General features: G+C 45.7%; 1 long non-coding RNA gene across 1 annotated transcript in view; it reads left to right on the top strand.

Moving 5' to 3' along the window:
* Positions 1–18198: 18198 nt before the first annotated feature.
* Positions 18199–18593, top strand: part of LOC308592566 — a 280852-nt gene continuing 280457 nt past the window's right edge. Inside the window, exon 1 of the long non-coding RNA XR_014010557.1 lies at positions 18199–18291. This is a non-coding gene — a long non-coding RNA (uncharacterized lncRNA). The remainder of the gene's footprint in view (positions 18292–18593) is intronic.

Genomic DNA, 18593 nt, shown 5'->3' with positions numbered 1-18593 from the left:
GCATTGCCCAGATTTGGCCACCCCACGGCAGTGTTTTTCCTCGGTGCTTTTCTGAGTGGGGCTGGTGTTTATAAAGCTGGCTGGTGCCGAAGATGGCTGCCAAGAGAGCAAAGGAGTGTGTGATTGAGTCTTCATCGAAGGCTTTCCCTGGAGAGACTTAGCTTCCCACTTAGCTTCCTCTGAGAAAATTGAACTCTGAGGCTTGTAGTCATTACAGATCCCATGGCACCCCTTGTAATAGTTGCTCTTGTGGCCTCTCTCCCTGCCACCATGGCTGGGATGCACTCAGTAATTGAACTGGGCCTAATCCTGTCTACCTCTCCTTGGTGCCCCCCTCCTGGATCCTCTCCATACTGATGGACGTTGATTGCATCAGCACCAGTTCATCCTATGATTATCTCTTGCTGTTATCGCAGCCTGCTTGCGCTCAGACAAAGGCTCCCCAGTGGGCAGAAATATATAAAAAGCTGAGACCAAAGTAAGAAATTCAATTGTAAACTGTTATGTAGTGATAGCAAATATAACCTTCCACCGGTTTCTCAACCCCAGCTGAGTCAAGCAGTATATATGGAAGGATTATAAAGTTGGGTTTTATATTGGGTCACAACAGCAGGCCATTAAATGGATGGGGGCAAAATAATAAATCAAGGTGTGTAGTGTGTTTTTATAAAAAAAATCCACTCAGACTTATAACAGAAGTGTATGAGCTGTTTTGAGGAGAACTAAGTTCAGGCGGGTGGCGATACCTGAGCTAGCCAGAGTACAAAATGGGAAACAGGGTGGTTTAAACAAAGAGGTTTGGTCCAGGGCTGACTGTACCATGTGAAGCTGGTGTTCCTGCTATTCAATAATAGATTCAGATTCCTTTCTTTGTTTCCAATCCTTAGACCATTACAAAACAAATTTTAACAATATAAAAGTAATACAAGGTGGCAGAAATAGGAATTAACTCAGACACAAATAAACTCCAGCTTGAACAAACTTAGAATACTAAATTTCCTAGGCAGCCAGATCTTCACCTGGTGTGTGAAAGTCATAGTGTTGCATAGTGCTGGAGCCATGCTGGCTTGCTTAGAATGTGCGCCGGGGCAATTGCAATATTCCCAGGTTGATGATTTCCATCTTTTGCTTGGCAGTTGCTTACAACTGAGTCCCGAGTCCCAAATCCACACCATACATTTAAGCCCATGGCTTCCCCTCAAAGAATGCTGGGAACTGTAGTTTGTACCTCTAGAGCTACAATTCCTAGCACCCTTACCAAACTACCATTCTCAGGATTCTTTGGTGGAAGCCATGTGTTTCAGATATATGGTGTGAATTTGGGCAAAAAAGCTCCTCTGGGGCAGGGGATGTGGCCCTCCAAATGCTGTTGGACTGCAATTCCTATCATCGTTGATGGTTGATCCCTGGCCATGATGCCTGGGACCGATGGGACTTAGGAGTCCAGCAATATCCAGAGGGTTCTCCATCCCTGCTCTAGGGCAATGCTGGCTCTGCCACTTAGTTCTTCCATGCAATTGGAATGTGGGCTGGATTTCCCACTTCTCTCCTTAGAGCTATAAACAGTCATGGCAGCATCAGAGCACAATGAGGGCAAGCTCCCCTGCCCACCATGGTTGTGTTTTGGCTGAGTGTGGGGGGTGGTGGTGCTGTCCTAGGGTGAGAGTGCAGGATAACTGGGAGATTCCCAGCTTCCATTGTCAAACTTGGAACCTGAAGTCTCCCCAGAGTGGTTAGATTTAAAGGTTTTATTTAAGAATTCAGCTGAGTGTCCCAGCATGGGCCCACCTTCAGGCTACAAAGTCATGAGTCACAGCACAGAGCTCTAAGATACATGCCTAAGCATGAGCTAAGGCGCTGTTCCAACAATTGGCATGCCACCTGCGCTCTCCTTTTGAAAGTATTTGAGTGGTAGATATTCCAAGTCACGGGGCCAGGCAAGCCAGCAGGCACTCCTCCATGTAGGCTGAGTGTGCAAAGCCTGTGTGTCGGCACAATTGCACCTGTGTCCTTGGAGTCAGAGTCAGTGGGGGCCAGTTCACTGTCATGCACCCCCCCAGCACCTCTCCCAATAAGGTTAGCTCCTCATCGGCAGGGGGAGGAACATGAGCCACTGCAATTGACAGTGACATAACTCTTGGCATATCTGATTACACAGAGGGGGGCAGTTTCCTTGGCAACCTTCTCAGCCCTTTCCTGGGGTCCATGTCTCCTCTGCCCAGGTTGCTGCCCCCCCCCCAGATCAGACTCCTATTGGGGTTCCTGATCCCCAAATCCCAGCCTGCTGGCACCTTCCCCTGGGTCAGACTTCTCCCAATCCTCCTCGTCATCTGAACACCCTCTCCACAGGGCTCACGACATAGGGCACTGTCTCTTCCCAGCCTAATATGCTCAGAATATTCTCCTTCTCCAGCCCTTGTTGGTGTTTTGTATATCTTCACATAGTTGCTTTTTAAAATGCTAATCGGTGCTCGTGGGGAGAGGCTGGAGGGGGACAGCCTTGATTGATTTCTGCTCTCTCCAGGCCTGTTGTCGTGTCTTTGTCACGGTCTCCCAACCTCAAACTGCTCTGACACGATGGAGAAATATGTTCTGCTGCACCCACACACCATTAGCGCTAGAGCTGGCATATTCAATATGGTCAGGAGAGAAGTAAACATCCAGGGGAGAAAGGATGCTCTCAAAAGCAATGTGGCACAACAAGGCGAGGGAGCAGGATTTATTCCGAATCTGGAAGGTTAGGTGGTTTGGAGTGAAATGTTTCAGGTCAGACAGGTGGCCCTTCTTCAGGGCAATTTCAGAGGCGGGGAGTCTCAGGCCGGCAAGCTGAATGTGGCCCCCCAGGACACTTTCAACAGCCCTTAGAACTCTCCCTAGACCACGCCTTTCATTGGTCCTGCTTCACATCTGGGGTGCTTTTGCCGGGTTGGAATAATCCTTGAACTCAAATAATGGCAGCCTGCTTGGCTGGATGGAGAATAGAGAGAGGTGTGTGTGTCTGCATAGATAACAGCCTATTGTCCAAAGGTAACAAGCCAAAGCTTTTGCTTCTGGCACTGTCCACCACTGGCATGTGGCCCTCAGAAGTTTGTTCAGAAAGAAATGCGGCCCTTACCCTGGAAACCTTCCCCCGCCTCCTGCATTTAATAAGCAGAGCAGAGGAGTTTTTACTCAGAGCTCACCTGTTGTTGTTTTCTGAGCTTGGATTAAATCTGTTTCTGCAGCCTTCTACTTGTGCCATGCAAGGGGGGGGGAATGAAAAACAATACTGATGGTGGCAGCATCAGTACATTTGGGGGGGATATCAACAAGAGAAGAAACAGCGCAGCTGAGGCTCATCCTCTGGAGGCGGGGGTGGGTGGAAAAAACCCACACGAAACCTCTGAAGCATCAAGTACATGGCGCACACCTTGAAGCGAGCTAAAAGGTCACAGGTGAGTTGGCAGCAGGAAGAGCCCTGAAGAGCTGTTGGATGCTCTGGGAGCTGTGGGTTCCACCGAGGTGGCAGGTGGCATTGCTTGCTATTCTTTCTGACCGGTGACCAGTTTTGTCAAACATCTGCAGGAGAAAAGGGGGAGCTGGGAAAAGAGAGGCAGAGGCAGGCGCAGAGAGAAGCGACGGCTCAAAAAGAATCAAAGCACCTGCTGTCCAAGTAAACAGGGAGATGATATATTTAGTTAATGATGAGGCCAAAACACATAAAACTGCATAAGGGGAGGTGAAAATGGGGGAGAGTCCGGGGAGTATAAATCACGGCTACACAAACCACCCACTGCATGGAGATTGTTTCTCTGCTGCTCCTCACAATCAATCTGGACGTGGTCAGCTGCTGGCAGCCACAAAATGGCCGGCAGTGGTAATCAGCTGGTGATGTTTTGTTTGTTCCCAGACAGCCATGAAACCAGCTGGGAAAGTCCGGTGCACGGAATCATAGGCGGCCAGTGTTGTCGTGACCTAGAGAAACAATATCGACTTCGTTACGAGTGAGCAGGCTCTCCATGGGCCAGATGCTATTCCACAAGGGGGCTTTGGAAAGTAGTGGAAGCTCTGAAATACAGCAAGGGCAGCTATGTTTTTTTTGGGATTTTCTGAGGCAGCCCTTCTTAAACAGTGCAGCTCCACACAGGAGCCTGGACAGGCCTGGTTCAAGGCTGGTTCTGTTTTTTTGCTGCTTTGGGGCATCTCAAGGTAAGTTAAGATCTTGCCTCACAAGTGGATGGTGCCCATGGACACTGGTGGGAGGAAAGCAGAGAGACCAACAGTAGGGGCAGCCAGAGCTCAGTGAGAGGCAGAGCCAACTCATTTTAGTTTTGTCCCCACCTTCCCCATTTTAGTTTTGTCCCTACTGAGTTCCCATGCCCTCCAACATCTTGAATCCCAAAACCTGGATGTGTGTCTACCCACTCATGCAAGTCACATGACCTGTGTGAGAACACAGAACCCCAAAGACATGCTTTTTTGGGGCCATGCTTGCACCGCACCCCAAAATGCGTGTTTTGGCGAGCTGTGTGAAATCACCCGGAATAGTCCGTCAGTGCTTTTTTCTGGGGGGACGCATACCCCTAAACATTTTGTGAATCTAAGTTTGGCCTCAATGAGGGGCAGCATTTCAATATCAGTAGGAAAATGAGAATACCCCTAAACATTATTTTTTTGGGGAGGAGCACTGGTCCCTGTGCTCTTGCATGAGAAAACAGGATGACCCATTTCCCCTGGAACATTTGGGGTCTATGCAGTGCTTTTTTTCCTAAAAAAATGTTTAGGGGTACTCTCATTTTCCTACTCATATTGAAATACTGCCCCTCAATGAGGCCAAACTTAGATTCACAATTGATATGAAATAGCTGTTAGAGCAATTAAGGTAAGTTCCTCCAGCTTAAGCACAACCTGTATATTTGTAAATGAATGTAAATATTACAAAATACCAGTGAACATCCAGTGACTTCCAAAGAGAACCAAACTCACTGAGATGGTTGCTATCTGGCAAGATTACCAGCCTACCTTGCTAGAGTGTGCTTTGTCAAGGTGTGATGAAGCCTTGACACCTCCTCTGTCAGAAACAGGTAAGCCAGGTATTTTATGGGCACAAGGCAGAATGCACATACAGTACTTTATCATTTCCAGTGCTAAACTTTTAACAAGGAGTTTTATCATGCCTGGAAGTTTTATTTGTTTAATTTAATTAACGTTCTACTCTCCCATCTCAGCCAGTAATGAATCCTCAAGGCAATTAACAGTGCTATATTGGGAGTCAAACGCACACACAGTTAAAGTTATTAAATAAATCAAACACAGTCTTAAATCCTAAAGCCAGCATTTAACAGTGGCACTGTACTACTGTGTTTCTTAGTCTTTATTCCCCCTTCTGGTCGTTTATATGAAAGTGTAGTTTATATATATACAAAAAACGATAGTAGTAAAACAATTTCTGGCACGCCTCTATTGCCCAACAATACCTGACTGAGCCATCCCTAACTGCCTGGCAGGACAAAACTGTTTAACTGAGATCTCCCTTGAAACCATTTAATCTGACAAGATTCCCCATAAGAACATAAGGGGAGAGAGATTTTGGACTGGCCATCAGGCAATGGATTTTTCCACCTCTGTCTCTGCCTCCACCCTCCAGCCCTAGAAACCTTTTCCAGACCATGACTGCAGAAGCAGCTGGGGAGAGAGAAGAGGATTCAGGGATATATATATATATATTTAAAAATAATTGTATGAATTGTGTGTCCAAAGGACTCAGCTATACACCTACAAATAAAACATTTTAAGTGTGTCATCAAGTGCAATATACAAATGGAACACTAGATGGCGGTGGTGAGCTATGGCAAATTCGATATATTTTTCAAAACGTGTTTTTAAAAAAAGCATTTTCACAGCGGTTTTTTTATATGTGTCTAGATTCCACCTTTGTTTCTCAGTTTAATCCTGTTACATGGTTTTGTATGTATTGCGATATTTTATGCATTGCGACTTGCTTTTATTTCTACCGATCACAGTTTAGTAATTATTTAGTGTACTTGTTAAGAGTGACTTTCCGTTTAATTATTATTTGCTGATATTTAATTTTATTGTGTATTATTATATTCTAATAGATTACTGAGAATTATTTGATATAAGTTGTTTATTTTAGAGTTATGTTTTACTATGACTTTTTTGTATTAGAATAGTCATAGGATTTTGTATTAGAATAGTGATAGAATAGTCATAGGATGACCTGTGTGAGAACACAGAACCCCAAAGATGTGCTTTTGGGGGGCCACAGCTCTGGCACTACTAGGGCTGCCATACATCCTGATTTTCCAGGTCGTGTCCAGGAATTTGCCTCTGAAAATGGCGTCCTGGATTGTTTTTCGGAAATTGGGCAAATGTCCTGGAAAATGTCTTAAAAAGCTCCAAAACTCAAAAAATTCTTGTAGCTTTTACTAAAAAGGGAGGGATTGTCTAAAAAAACAACAACTTCCAGGTTTTCCTGAAAAAAAGCTTGACAATTGAGGTGTGTGTGTCCTTTTTACTTTTTGAAATATGGCAACCCTAGGCACTACCACTGAGAAGTCTCCCTCTTTAGTATCCACAGTATCATCTTGGGTGGCAACATGTAGGAGTTCTTCCACTGAAGATCTTGATGTATCAGACGGTGTATGTGGAGATAGCCAGGTCTTCAAGCACCCTGGTCATAATACTTGAAGGGGAACTGGAAGCTGATTAGGATCCACTGCAACTGGCATAGCACATGCATAATGGGGTCATTAACACCCAGTCCCAATTAGCAGCCACATTCTGCACTAACTGCACTTTTGCCACACTCTTAGAGGACAGTACATTGCAGCCATCTACCCTGGAGGCTTCTAGATAATGGATTACTGAACCATGGCTGTCAGTGTTCTCAGTAAATGGATCTCTCTCTCTCTCTCTCTCTCTCTCTCTCTCTCTCTCTCTCTCTGTGTGTGTGTGTACACACACAGCAAAAACAACAATCACACCTTTAACAGTAGGGCCAAAAGGTTGCAAAATGTGAGAGGCAGTAGCAGACTTGTGTGACATTTCTTTGTTGAGACCAAATAAGGACAGAGTGACCTATCCAAAATCTAGTGCGCAACATTTTTGTTTAGCCACTACCTTACGAGGGAACAGTGTATTGTGCTTACAGCTGGGGATAGATTTGAGCAACACACACCCCATCCATTTTCATATAAAATAGGACCATTTATTCTAGTTTCCTCCTTCCTAAGCAGCCCTTAGTGTGCAACCTGGTATGTTTTGCTCCTAGCAGGGTCTAATCTAATTAAGTCTGCCGGATGCACCACCTGCATTCCAGCTAACTGCAGCCTGGAGGGCGTCAACATTTCCCCTCCTCTATCTCCCATTTTGTTTTAAAATCCAGCCTCAAATGGTTGTTGTGAGGACAAAGGGGGCAGCAGACGAGTGGGGGTTGCATCCACACCATACGTTTAAAGCACTGCTCACAGAGTTACAAAATCCAGTGCCCTTAAATTACACTTCCCGTAATTCTTTGTGAGAAGCCATGGCAGCTGAAAGTGTTATGTCACTTTCATCTCCTTGGGACAAAGGCAAGATATACATGTTAGAATTCTGCTTGGGTCAGAGGAATGTGCCACAGCGTAGGCACCGGCAGATATTCCTGTCGACCTCCCCGCGTCTCCACTCTGCTGATAAGCAGGCGAGGTCCCGGCGATTCATCTCAGATGTGTGAGAGGAACACACCGTTCACCCTCTCTCCCCTTTGGTGTCCCCAAGGAGGGGAAAGAAGCAGACAGAAAACTATTTACATCTTTTATTTCTGTCTCTCATATCAGTACAGAGAAACACGTCTGCACTCGACAACAGCAAGAAGAAACTCCACCCATGTACTTCCAGTACAGGTCATATGACACACACACTGAGCTAACATCCGGTGCTCAGTACGGATTGAACTGCCCCTTTGTTTCCATGGCAACAGTCACAAACATCCTGTCTGGCTTTCCAGCCACAAGCAGCTGACTGAGCTGCTGGAGCCTTTGCTTGCTGCAGCATTGGTGCTTTATGGTAACATACTCCCCCTAAAGTATCAATGCGTGCCGCGAGCAAAGCGTCATCCAGAGAAGAAAACAAACAGTTGTTATACTTATAACATTCCCCTGTTGTTTCAGTTCCACCCTTGGAACTACCCGCCACTGGTTTTACCAATGTACCTCTCTGGTTGTGTGACTTCGCATTTCCTTGGTTAACAACTCTCTGTTGTGCCTTTGTCTCTGACTCAGACACAGCTTCAATCTGTCCTTGGTCGTTTACAACAGCAACATATGCAAGGTTAGCAAACTCCTTTGAATACCTCTTGGGTGGTACACCCTTTGTTGCTCTCTCAGACCTACGTAAGAGCTGCTGCTCTTCTCTGCTTTCTGGTTCAGCCTCTGAACTCTCTGGAGAACCAGTACTAAGCTTAATCAGTGGTTTATCTTCCTTTTCTGAGGGTCTAGTCATTATTTGAGATTTCCTCTCAATGACTGTGACAACTGAGCTGTCTGAGTTATCAGTGTCATCATCATCAGTACCACTGAACTCAATAAGATCAAACTCATCATCATCATCATCAGAATCCTCTGTGGAAAAAGTGTGAACAATCACTCTCTCCTGTTCAGGAGTACTCTCTAGAGACTTTGTGAGAATCACCTGACCAGATTCAGACAAAATTACTCTGTAGAGACCTTTTTCATAACCCACAAAGATGCCTCTGGCATTCTTTACCCCACGTGGAGCTTCTGTTCTCACATGAGACCCGAAAACCTTAAAATAGGCAACAGAAGGTTTTCTATTAAACAGCTTCTCAAAAGGAGAACATCCCAACTCTGTTGAGACTTTTCTCAACCACACATGAAGATAGGACGCTAGAGATTCGGCCCAATATTCATGTGGCAAATGTGAACTCAGCAATTGCGCATGCATCCCCTTTTGCAATTCTTTGTTCACCCTAACACAGACACATTTCTTCCATGCTTCTTCGGAACTAGCAAGTTTGTGTCTTATCCCTTTTCCATCCAGGAACCTCTGGAAATCCTGTAAAAGAAAAACTGGCTTGTCATCTGTGAAAAGACAATCAATGTTAGCATCATGCATACTTTTAACCTTGTCACAAAACTCCTGAAACTTTTCTAAAGTTTCCTGCGGTTTCTTCATCATATAAACCCAAGAATAATTAGTGTAACAATCAACACACACAAGGTAATATTTTGCACCGCCCCTAGATGGTTCTAGAGGACCAATCACATCAGCATACACCCGCTGAAAAGCTCTGTCGACCTTCTTGGACACCTTCCTGGTGCTCACACTGGTCACACCTGCAAGAGAAATTTCGTTAGAATCAGAAGTATTACATTTCATGTAATCACTTTGATCAAAAGTCAACAAATACAGTCCATCTTTCTCTTTGGCAGTTAGAAACAGTTCTCCATCTTTGTAGATCTTGCATCTTTTAGCATCATAGTACAGTTTTAGTCCCTTCTTTGCAATCTGCGAAGCACTCAGCAGACTAAATTTCAGTTCTGGAACCAGGTAAACATCGTTTATAGTCAAGTTCAGACTCTCAAGATACACAGTTCCAATTCCGGTCGCTTCCAGTTCTTGACCGTTGGCTTGTTTCACAGTGAAGCTTTGCTTCTTCAACGTCGAAAACAGTTCTCTATGTGGGCAGAGATGCTTCGTGGCGCCCGTATCGATTATGAATGCGTTCCCAACATCTGGCGTGGTTCCTTTCGCCATCATCGCCTTTGCAGGTTTCATCTGGCACTTGGTACGGCTTTTGCTTGACGCCTCAGGCTTCGTAGAGCTGTTCTTGGCTCCTTTTGACTGTCGCGGCTTCCTACAATTTCGCTGTAGATGCCCAGTCTGTCCACAATTATAGCATCGGACGGCACTCAATGCTACGGCATGCTCTCCAGTAGCACCACCAGTGGGAAGATTTGAACTCTGTTCTTGCCTCCCTCTGTCTTTCACTTCCAGTGCAGCAAGTCTGTCGTGTTCATTCAGGACCACAGCACACACTCTTTCCGCGGTTAGCTGAGCGGCAGGTAGCGAACCAAGCTGACTGGCAACAACCTTGTAGGTGCGGTTAAGGCTGTTTATCATCATGAAGCAAAACACTTCCTCCTGTAGACGGAAATTGCGTTCCACCATCTGTTGACGCAGATACTTCATCTCTGTCAGGTGCGCTTGAACATCTCCATCAGGCGCTAATCTCAGATTGGTCAACTTCTCAAAATACAGCAACGCTGAAGAACCAGCATCTCTCTGATGCGTTGTACGCAGCGCGTTCCAAACCTCTTGCGCAAATTCCAAATGCTGTATATGCACAAGCTGCGCATCTGAGACACACAGAATTATAGCAGTCCTAGCCTTCACATTCTGTGACTCCCAAGCACGCGTTGGTGCTGCTGGGATGGGATTCTCAATCACCCCAAACAGTCTCTGATTCTGCAGCAGGGCCTTCATCTTTACAGACCAAGATGAATAATTGTCATTGGTCAGGAGGGGTGGAGAAGGCAAGCCTCCCCCCTTCTTGGCATCCATTTTGAGTCCTTGCATTGACTCTAAAAGACAAGCCTCTAAAATCCAATAGCTGGCTTGTTTACACTCTTGACACCTGGCAACTCTGACACTGGCTGCGTTGGAAAGTCCCTTCCAGCAGTTCGTGAGGACCTAGTCATAACAAACTTTGTTTACGCCTCTCTGAGGCATAGACTGACTGTCCAGCCCTCTCGAGTAAGTTTCCATTTCTCCTCTCTGAGGCACAGCCTTCTGAAGGACGTTGCTTAGCAACAGCGCATTCCTTTCCTCGGACAGGAAACCACAAAAATGCCTGGTATGCAGGCCTCTTCTAAGTCGGAGCTGCTTTTCCCACACTCGCTCTCCGTGAAGCAGAGAATGAATCAATCTGCATTCACTCTTCTAAGCCCTTAAAAGTCTCATACCTTGAGCATCGGCTTGGCTGTCAGCTTCTTCTGGTCAGCTTCTGGCTGCAGAGAATCAGCCTCTCAATTCAGGCTTCCATGGAGCAGAGGAGGACAATTCACCAGCCTCTCATGCAGATGTCCGATGGATCGAAGAAAACAGCAACCATCCTCTGCTACCACTGTTAGAATTCTGCTTGGGTCAGAGGAATGTGCCACAGCGTAGGCACCGGCAGATATTCCTGTCGACCTCCCCGCGTCTCCACTCTGCTGATAAGCAGGCGAGGTCCCGGCGATTCATCTCAGATGTGTGAGAGGAACACACCGTTCACCCTCTCTCCCCTTTGGTGTCCCCAAGGAGGGGAAAGAAGCAGACAGAAAACTATTTACATCTTTTATTTCTGTCTCTCATATCAGTACAGAGAAACACGTCTGCACTCGACAACAGCAAGAAGAAACTCCACCCATGTACTTCCAGTACAGGTCATATGACACACACACTGAGCTAACATCCGGTGCTCAGTACAGATTGAACTGCCCCTTTGTTTCCATGGCAACAGTCACAAACATCCTGTCTGGCTTTCCAGCCACAAGCAGCTGACTGAGCTGCTGGAGCCTTTGCTTGCTGCAGCATTGGTGCTTTATGGTAACAATACAAGTAGCAAACCTACTCTGGAGAATTCTGGTGGGGGGTTTTTTTTAGGATGTGCTCCCCAAAGCTCACACAATACTAGGACTCAGTCTTGGTGAAAAAATAGAAGAGGAGGAAGAAGAGGAAGAGGAAGAGGAAGAGGAAGAGGAAGAGGAGGAGGAGGAGGAAGAAGAAGAAGAAGAAGAAGAAGAAGAAGAAGAAGAAGAAGAAGAAGAAGATGATTACCAAAACATAAGAGCTTGCTGAATCAGGCCAGTGGTCTATCTAGCCCAGCATCCTGTTCTCACAGTGGCCAACCAGATGCCTATAGGAAACCCGCAAGAGCCATCTCCCTTCAGAGGTTTCCAGCAACTGGCATTCAAAAGCATTACTGAATCCAGTGGCATAGCTAGCTGCTTGGGTGGGCAGGGCGAGGCGCCCATGGGGGGCAGGGGGCGTGGAATCCCAGTGCCCGAGCCGCTCCAGCACCCTGCAGGCCCGCATTGCTTGCAGGGAGTCTGCCCACTGCCTCCCTCTCAGCTGCCGTTTCCCAGGAGAGATGTGTGGCTCGGGCCCTGCACTGCAGGCCCCGCAGTAAGTGCCGGCCCTGTGGTGTGCCGCCCAGTGTGCCCCGCTCCCCTAGCTACGCCTCTGCCTCCGAATGTGGAAGCAGCATAACCATAAAAGGCAATAGCCATGGATAGCCTTATCCTTCATGAGTTTATCCAATTTTCTTTTAAAGCCACCCAAGTGGGTGACCATCACTGCTTCCTGAGGGAGGGAGTTCCACAGTTTAACTATGTACAGTGGTACCTCGGGTTAAGTACTTAATTCGTTCCAGAGGTCCGTTCTTAACCTGAAACTGTTCTTAACCTGAAGCACCACTTTAGCTAATGGGGCCTCCTGCTGCTGCTGTGTCCCCAGAACACAATTTCTGTTCTCATACTGAAGCAAAGTTCTTAACCTGAGGTACTATTTCTGGGTTAGCGGAGTCTGTAGCCTGAAGCGTATGTAACCTGAAGCGTATGTAACCCGAGGTACCACTGTACTTTATCTGTCCTGAATCCTCTTAACATTCAGCTTGCTTGGATGTCCAAAAGTTTTAGTGTTATAAAAGAGGGAGGGAAAAAAATTCCCCTATGTACTTTCTCAATGCGATGCATTATTTTATAAATTTCTGTCTTGTTGCCTCTTACTCGCCCTTGTTCTAAAGAGTTCCGATTGCCGCAGCCTTTCCTCATTGGGGAGTCACTCCATCTCTATATAATAGTTATATTGTATGAATGTCTTAAAGGAGTTGAACTTCAGAAAGATATTGAGAAAATGGACCATTAGCAGTAGCCCAGGCTATGTCAGGAATGGAAAAACCAGATCCTTCTACAGAAACCTGAATAAGAATCATAGAGTTGGAAGAGACCACAAGGGCCATCGAGTCCAACCCCCTGCCAAGCAGGAAACACCATCAGAGCACTCCTGACATATGGTTGTCAAGCCTCTGCTTAAAGACCTCCAAAGTAGGAGACTCCACCACACTCCTTGGCAGCAAATTCCACTGTCAAACAGCTCTTACTGTCAGGAAGTTCTTCCTAATGTTTAGGTGGAATCTTCTTTCTTGTAGTTTGGATCCATTGCTCCGTGTCCGCTTCTCTGGAGCAGCAGAAAACAACCTTTCTCCCTCCTCTATGTGACATCCTTTTATATATTTGAACATGGCTATCATATCACCCCTTAACCTCCTCTTCTCCCGGCTAAACACGCCCAGCTCCCTTAGCCGTTCCTCATAAGGCATCGTTTCCAGGCCTTTGACCATTTTGGTTGCCCTCCTCTGGACACGTTCCAGTTTGTCAGTGTCCTTCTTGAATTGTGGTGCCCAGAACTGGACACAGTACTCCAGGTGAGGTCTGACCAGAGCAGAATACAGTGGCACTGTTACTTCCCTTGATCTAGATGCTATACTCCTATTGATGCAGCCCAGAATTGCATTGGCTTTTTTAGCTGCCGCGTCACACTGCTGGCTCATGTCAAGTTTGTGGTCAACCAAGACACCTAGATCCTTTTCACATGTACTGCTCTCAAGCCAGGTGTCACCCATCTTGTATTTGTGCCTCTCATTTTTTTTGCCCAAGTGCAATACTTTACATTTCTCCCTGTTAAAATTCATCTTGTTTGTTTTTGCCCAGTTCTCTAATCTGTCAAGGTTGTTTTGAAGTGTGATCCTGTCCTCTGGGGTGTTAGCCACCCCTCCCAGTTTGGTGTCATCTGCAAATTTGATCAGGATGCCCTTGAGTCCATCATCCAAGTCGTTGATAAAGATGTTGAATAAGACCGGGCCCAAGACAGAACCCTGTGGCACCCCACTAGTCACTCTTCTCCAGGATGAAGAGGAACCATTGATGAGCACCCTTTGGGTTTGGTCAGTCAGCCAGTTACAAATCCACTGAGTGGTAGCAGAGTCAAGACCGCATTTTACCAGCTTCTTTACAAGAATATCATGGGGCACCTTGTCAAATGCCTTGCTGAAATCAAGGTAGGCTACATCCACTGCATTCCCTTCATCTACCAGGCTTGTAATTCTGTCAAAAAACGAGATCAGGTTAGTCTGACATGACTTATTTTTCAGAAATCCATGCTGACTATTGGTAATCACAGCATTCCTTTCTAGGTGCTCACAGACTGTTTGCTTAATGATCTGCTCCAGAATCTTCCCTGGTATTGATGTCAGACTGACTGGGCGGTAATTATTTGGGTCCTCTCTTTTCCCCTTTTTGAAAATAGGGACAACATTTGCCCTCCTCCAGTCTGCCGGGACTTCGCCTGTTCTCCAGGAATTCTCAAAGATGACTGCCACTGGTTCTGAGATCACCTCTGCCAGTTCTTTTAATACTCTTGGATGCAGTTCATCTGGCCCTGGAGACTTGAATACATCTAAACTAGCCAAGTATTCTTGTACTATCTCCTTAGTTATTCTGGACTGTGTTTCCTCTGCTGAATCATTTGCTCCAAATTCTTCAGGTCGGGCATTGTTTTCTTTATCGGAGAAGACTGAGGCAAAGAAGGCATTGAGGAGTTCAGCCCTTTCTGTGTCCCCTGTTTGCATTTCACCATCTTCTCCTCTGAGTGACCCCACTGTTTCTTTGTTCTTCCTTTTGCTATGAACATACCCATAAAAGCCTTTTTTGTTGCTTTTAACCTCTCTAGCAAGCCTGAGTTCATTCTGTGCTTTAGCTTTTCTGACTTTGTGTCTACACGTGCTGGCTATTTGTTTGAATTCCTCTTTGGTGGTTTCCCCCTTTTCCATTTTTTGTACACATCCTTTTTTAATCTTAACTCAGTTAAAAGTTCTTTAGATAGCCACCCTGGCTTCTTTAAGCACCTTCCATGTTTCCGTCTCATTGGTATTGCCTGACGTTGTGCTTTTACTATCTCCCTCTTAACAAACTCCCAGCCATCATGAACTCCCTTTCCTTTTAGTATTACTGTCCATGGGATCTCACCCAGCACTTCCCTAAGTTTTATGAAGTCGGCTTTCTTAAAGTCAAGAAATTGAGTCCTAGTATGCTTGGCTGCTCCTTTCCGCTGTATAGTAAACTTCAGAAGAGCATGATCACTCGCGCCTAATGATCCTTCCACTTCTACCCCACTAACCAGGTCATCAACATTGGTTAGGACCAGATCTAAAATGGATGTTCCTCTTGTTGCATCTCCCACTTTCTGGACAATGAAGTTGTCTGCAAGGCCAGTGAGGAATCTGTTTGACCTTAAGCTCTTGGCTGAGTTTGACATCCAACAAATATCCGGGTAATTGAAGTCCCCCATTACTACTATCTCCCTTCCTTTTGCATGCTTGGCCATCTGTTCCAGGAAGGCATCACCTATGTCCTCCGTTTGGCTTGGGGATCTATAGTAAACTCCCACAATGAGATCTCTGTTATTCTTCTCTCCCTTAATTTTGACCCAAATGCTCTCACTTTGGCTTTGAGGTTCTAAATCTTGGATCTCTTCACAGGTATACACATCCCTGACATATAACGCCCTCCTCCTCCTTTCTTGTCTGGTCTGTTTCTCTGAAATAGATTGTATCCCCCCATTATTACATTCCAATCGTGGGACTTATCCCACCAGGTTTCAGTGATGCCTATTATGTCATATTTAGTTTGCTGTACCAAGAGCTCAAGCTCATCTTGTTTATTTCCCATGGTTTGCGCATTAGTGTACAGACATTGAAGTCCATTAATCATTCCCCCGTGTCTCTTATTTAAGGATTTTTTCCTCCCACCACTAGGTCTGCGTGCTGTTTGCTCCATTTGGTCTATGACATTTGGATGATCATCTTCATCAATTGATAGACTCCTACCTTCAGGAGCACTGTCTCCCTCCCCCACATTAGTCAGTTTAAAGCCCTCCTGATGAGGTTTCTGAGATTTTTGGCAAAAACATTTCTCCCAGCCGTTGTGAGGTGCAGCCCATCGCTTGCCAGAAGTCCATCTTCAAGAAACTGCAGTCCGTGATCTAAGAATCCAAACCGTTCCTGTTTACACCATTTGCAAAGCCAGCTGTTCACTTCCACTATTTTTCCCTCTCTCCCTGGGCCACGTCGTTCAACTGGGAGGACAGATGAGATGACAATTTGTGCATTTAGTTGCTTCAATTTCCTGCCGAGAGCCTCATAGTCTCTTTTGATCTTCTGGAGGCTATTTCTTGCAGTGTCATTGGTTCCCACATGAACCAAGAGGAAGTGGTATTTGTCAGTGGGTTTTATGATTCCTTGCAGTCGTTCAGTTACATCTTGGATCTTAGCCCCGGGGAGACAGCACACTTCCCGAGACATCTTGTCAGGCCCACAGATCACTGCTTCTGTTCCCCTCAATAGGGAATCCCCTATCACCACTACACGCCTCCTCTTAGGTTTGGTCGGGGTTCTTCCGTGAGCTGTCCATTCCAAGGTCGCCGGCACATTCCCTGAGGACTGACTTTGCTGCTCGTCTTCATATACCTGATCGACTGTAATGAGGGAGAAATCCTCAAATGGAGTCTGCTCTTCGTCTTCCATGCTAGGGGAGAGGACCTCAAAGTGATTGTGTATTTCTAAACAATCAGAGCGAACCCTGGGCCTCCTACTTCTTTGAGTCACGTTTCTCCATATATCTGGCTCCTGTGTTGGTGAACTAGCCTCCTTCTCAGGGGAGTCCCCTGTCTCCTCCTTGGTGGAGACGGTGTGCTCTGTTGCTTCCAAGAAGAGCTCCAGCTCTCTAATTCTTTGGAGCGTAGCTACACGTTCCTCCAGTTGCTGGACTTTGTCTTTTAAGAGGGCAATCAACATGCAATTGCTGCAGGTAAAGCTGCCTGCAACCTTTGGCAAGATGGCAAACATTGCGCAGGAACCACAGGCGACTGCAGCTGTTCCCTCCCCCTCCATCTTGAGAATGTGTCATTGGGGGTGGCTACAGCGGTCCTCCATCATAAAAAGCGTGAAGACAGGACAAATAACTCCCCCCACAAAAAAACCCTAGGTCTCCCCCAACAAACGTTTGAGACTAGCTCCCCTAAATCTAAAAGATGGATCAACACACACCAAGAAAACCCTTTTTGCTCCTTCTTCAACTGCTGCCCTGCTAGCTCTGATAAGCTCCTCCCACAGCTAATCACCTGCCTCAACAGAAACCCTGCTTACACATGATTAAATTGACAAGTACGCTATGGGTCTGAAAGAGTTGGCAAAAAGAAGTTTATTGAGAAACGGAGTGTATTCCTTTTGTACTGGAACAACAAAGTGGAAGCCGCATTTAATCTGCACACATTATTGGGTGAAATATAGATTGAAGTAAAATAAGTCTAGAAAAATTATACACGATAGGATATTGAATATTGTTGCACACCACCCCAATCTCCCTGTGGTGCAAGATGAGGCACAGCTGAGATTGTGGTGTCTTTATGGTTTATTTACACATAACTACAACTTGCGTCAACAATAGTTTTCACAGCATTAAAATTCCCAAAGGGTCTTGCTTCTCCCATAGTCACAACCTTGGATTCAAGCAGAAATCAAGAATTGCTCTGTGTCTCCAAGTTCCCAGCCTGCTGCTTCTGGCTTCTAGCCCACATACCTCAACTCTGGCCTTTGTTTTTCTAACTACACAGTACCAGCAAGTTGAAGGAAGGAGGACCCACCCATCTTACGTCTGCCACAGACCTACTTCCTTTGTTACCTTAATGACCCATACTTAGGCTATTCCAGGAATTTGAATCCTTGCTTGGATTTTAACACTTGCTGGATCCAGATATTAAAAGGCTCTCAGCCTACTGCCTATCCCCACCCTCCCCAGCTCATAACACTGTTATTCATATAGGGATTATCTCTTTCAGTCTGATACTCTCAATTAATGTTTTACTCATTTCCAAAGGCTCAATGATTGACCCTAAGAATGAAGTGTTAAGGGCAATTAATGCATCAAATTACCGTATTTTTTGCTCTATAAGACTCACTTTTTCCCTCCTAAAAAGTAAGGGGAAATGTGTGTGCATCTTATGGAGCAGATGCAGGCTGCGCAGCTATCCCAGAAGCCAGAACAGCAAGAGGGATTGCTGCTTTCACTGCACAGCGATCCCTCTTGCTGTCTGACTTCTGAGATTCAGAATATTTTTCTTCTTGTTTTTCTCCTCCAAAAACTAGGTGCGTCTTATGGTCTGGTGCGTCTTGTAGAGCAAAAAAATACGGTAATGCAGTAAATATGGTAAAATGGACTGGAAACAACCTTTTACGGGGAAAAGTATTGTGTACATAGCAACAGATGCAATCTATGGCAAAGGTACAAATTATCTTCAGGCTTTTTGTTGGAATTTTATTAAACTTTCCGAATACAATTTTACCATTAGAGGCATTCTCATGAATGCAAAACTTGTTTGGGATGTTGTGATATTTTTTGGTACTTTGTGATATTTTTCAGGGCATTTGGATAGCCTCCTCGCCCGCACCGACCCACTGCGGTGCTGCTTTAACGGCTGAAGCGGGAAAGAAA

Source organism: Podarcis bocagei (assembly GCF_964188305.1).
Source record: "Podarcis bocagei genome assembly, chromosome: 7".
NCBI lineage: Eukaryota > Metazoa > Chordata > Lepidosauria > Squamata > Lacertidae > Podarcis > Podarcis bocagei.
Note: the sequence above shows the minus strand (reverse complement) of the source record. Positions and strands in the feature narration are given on the sequence as shown.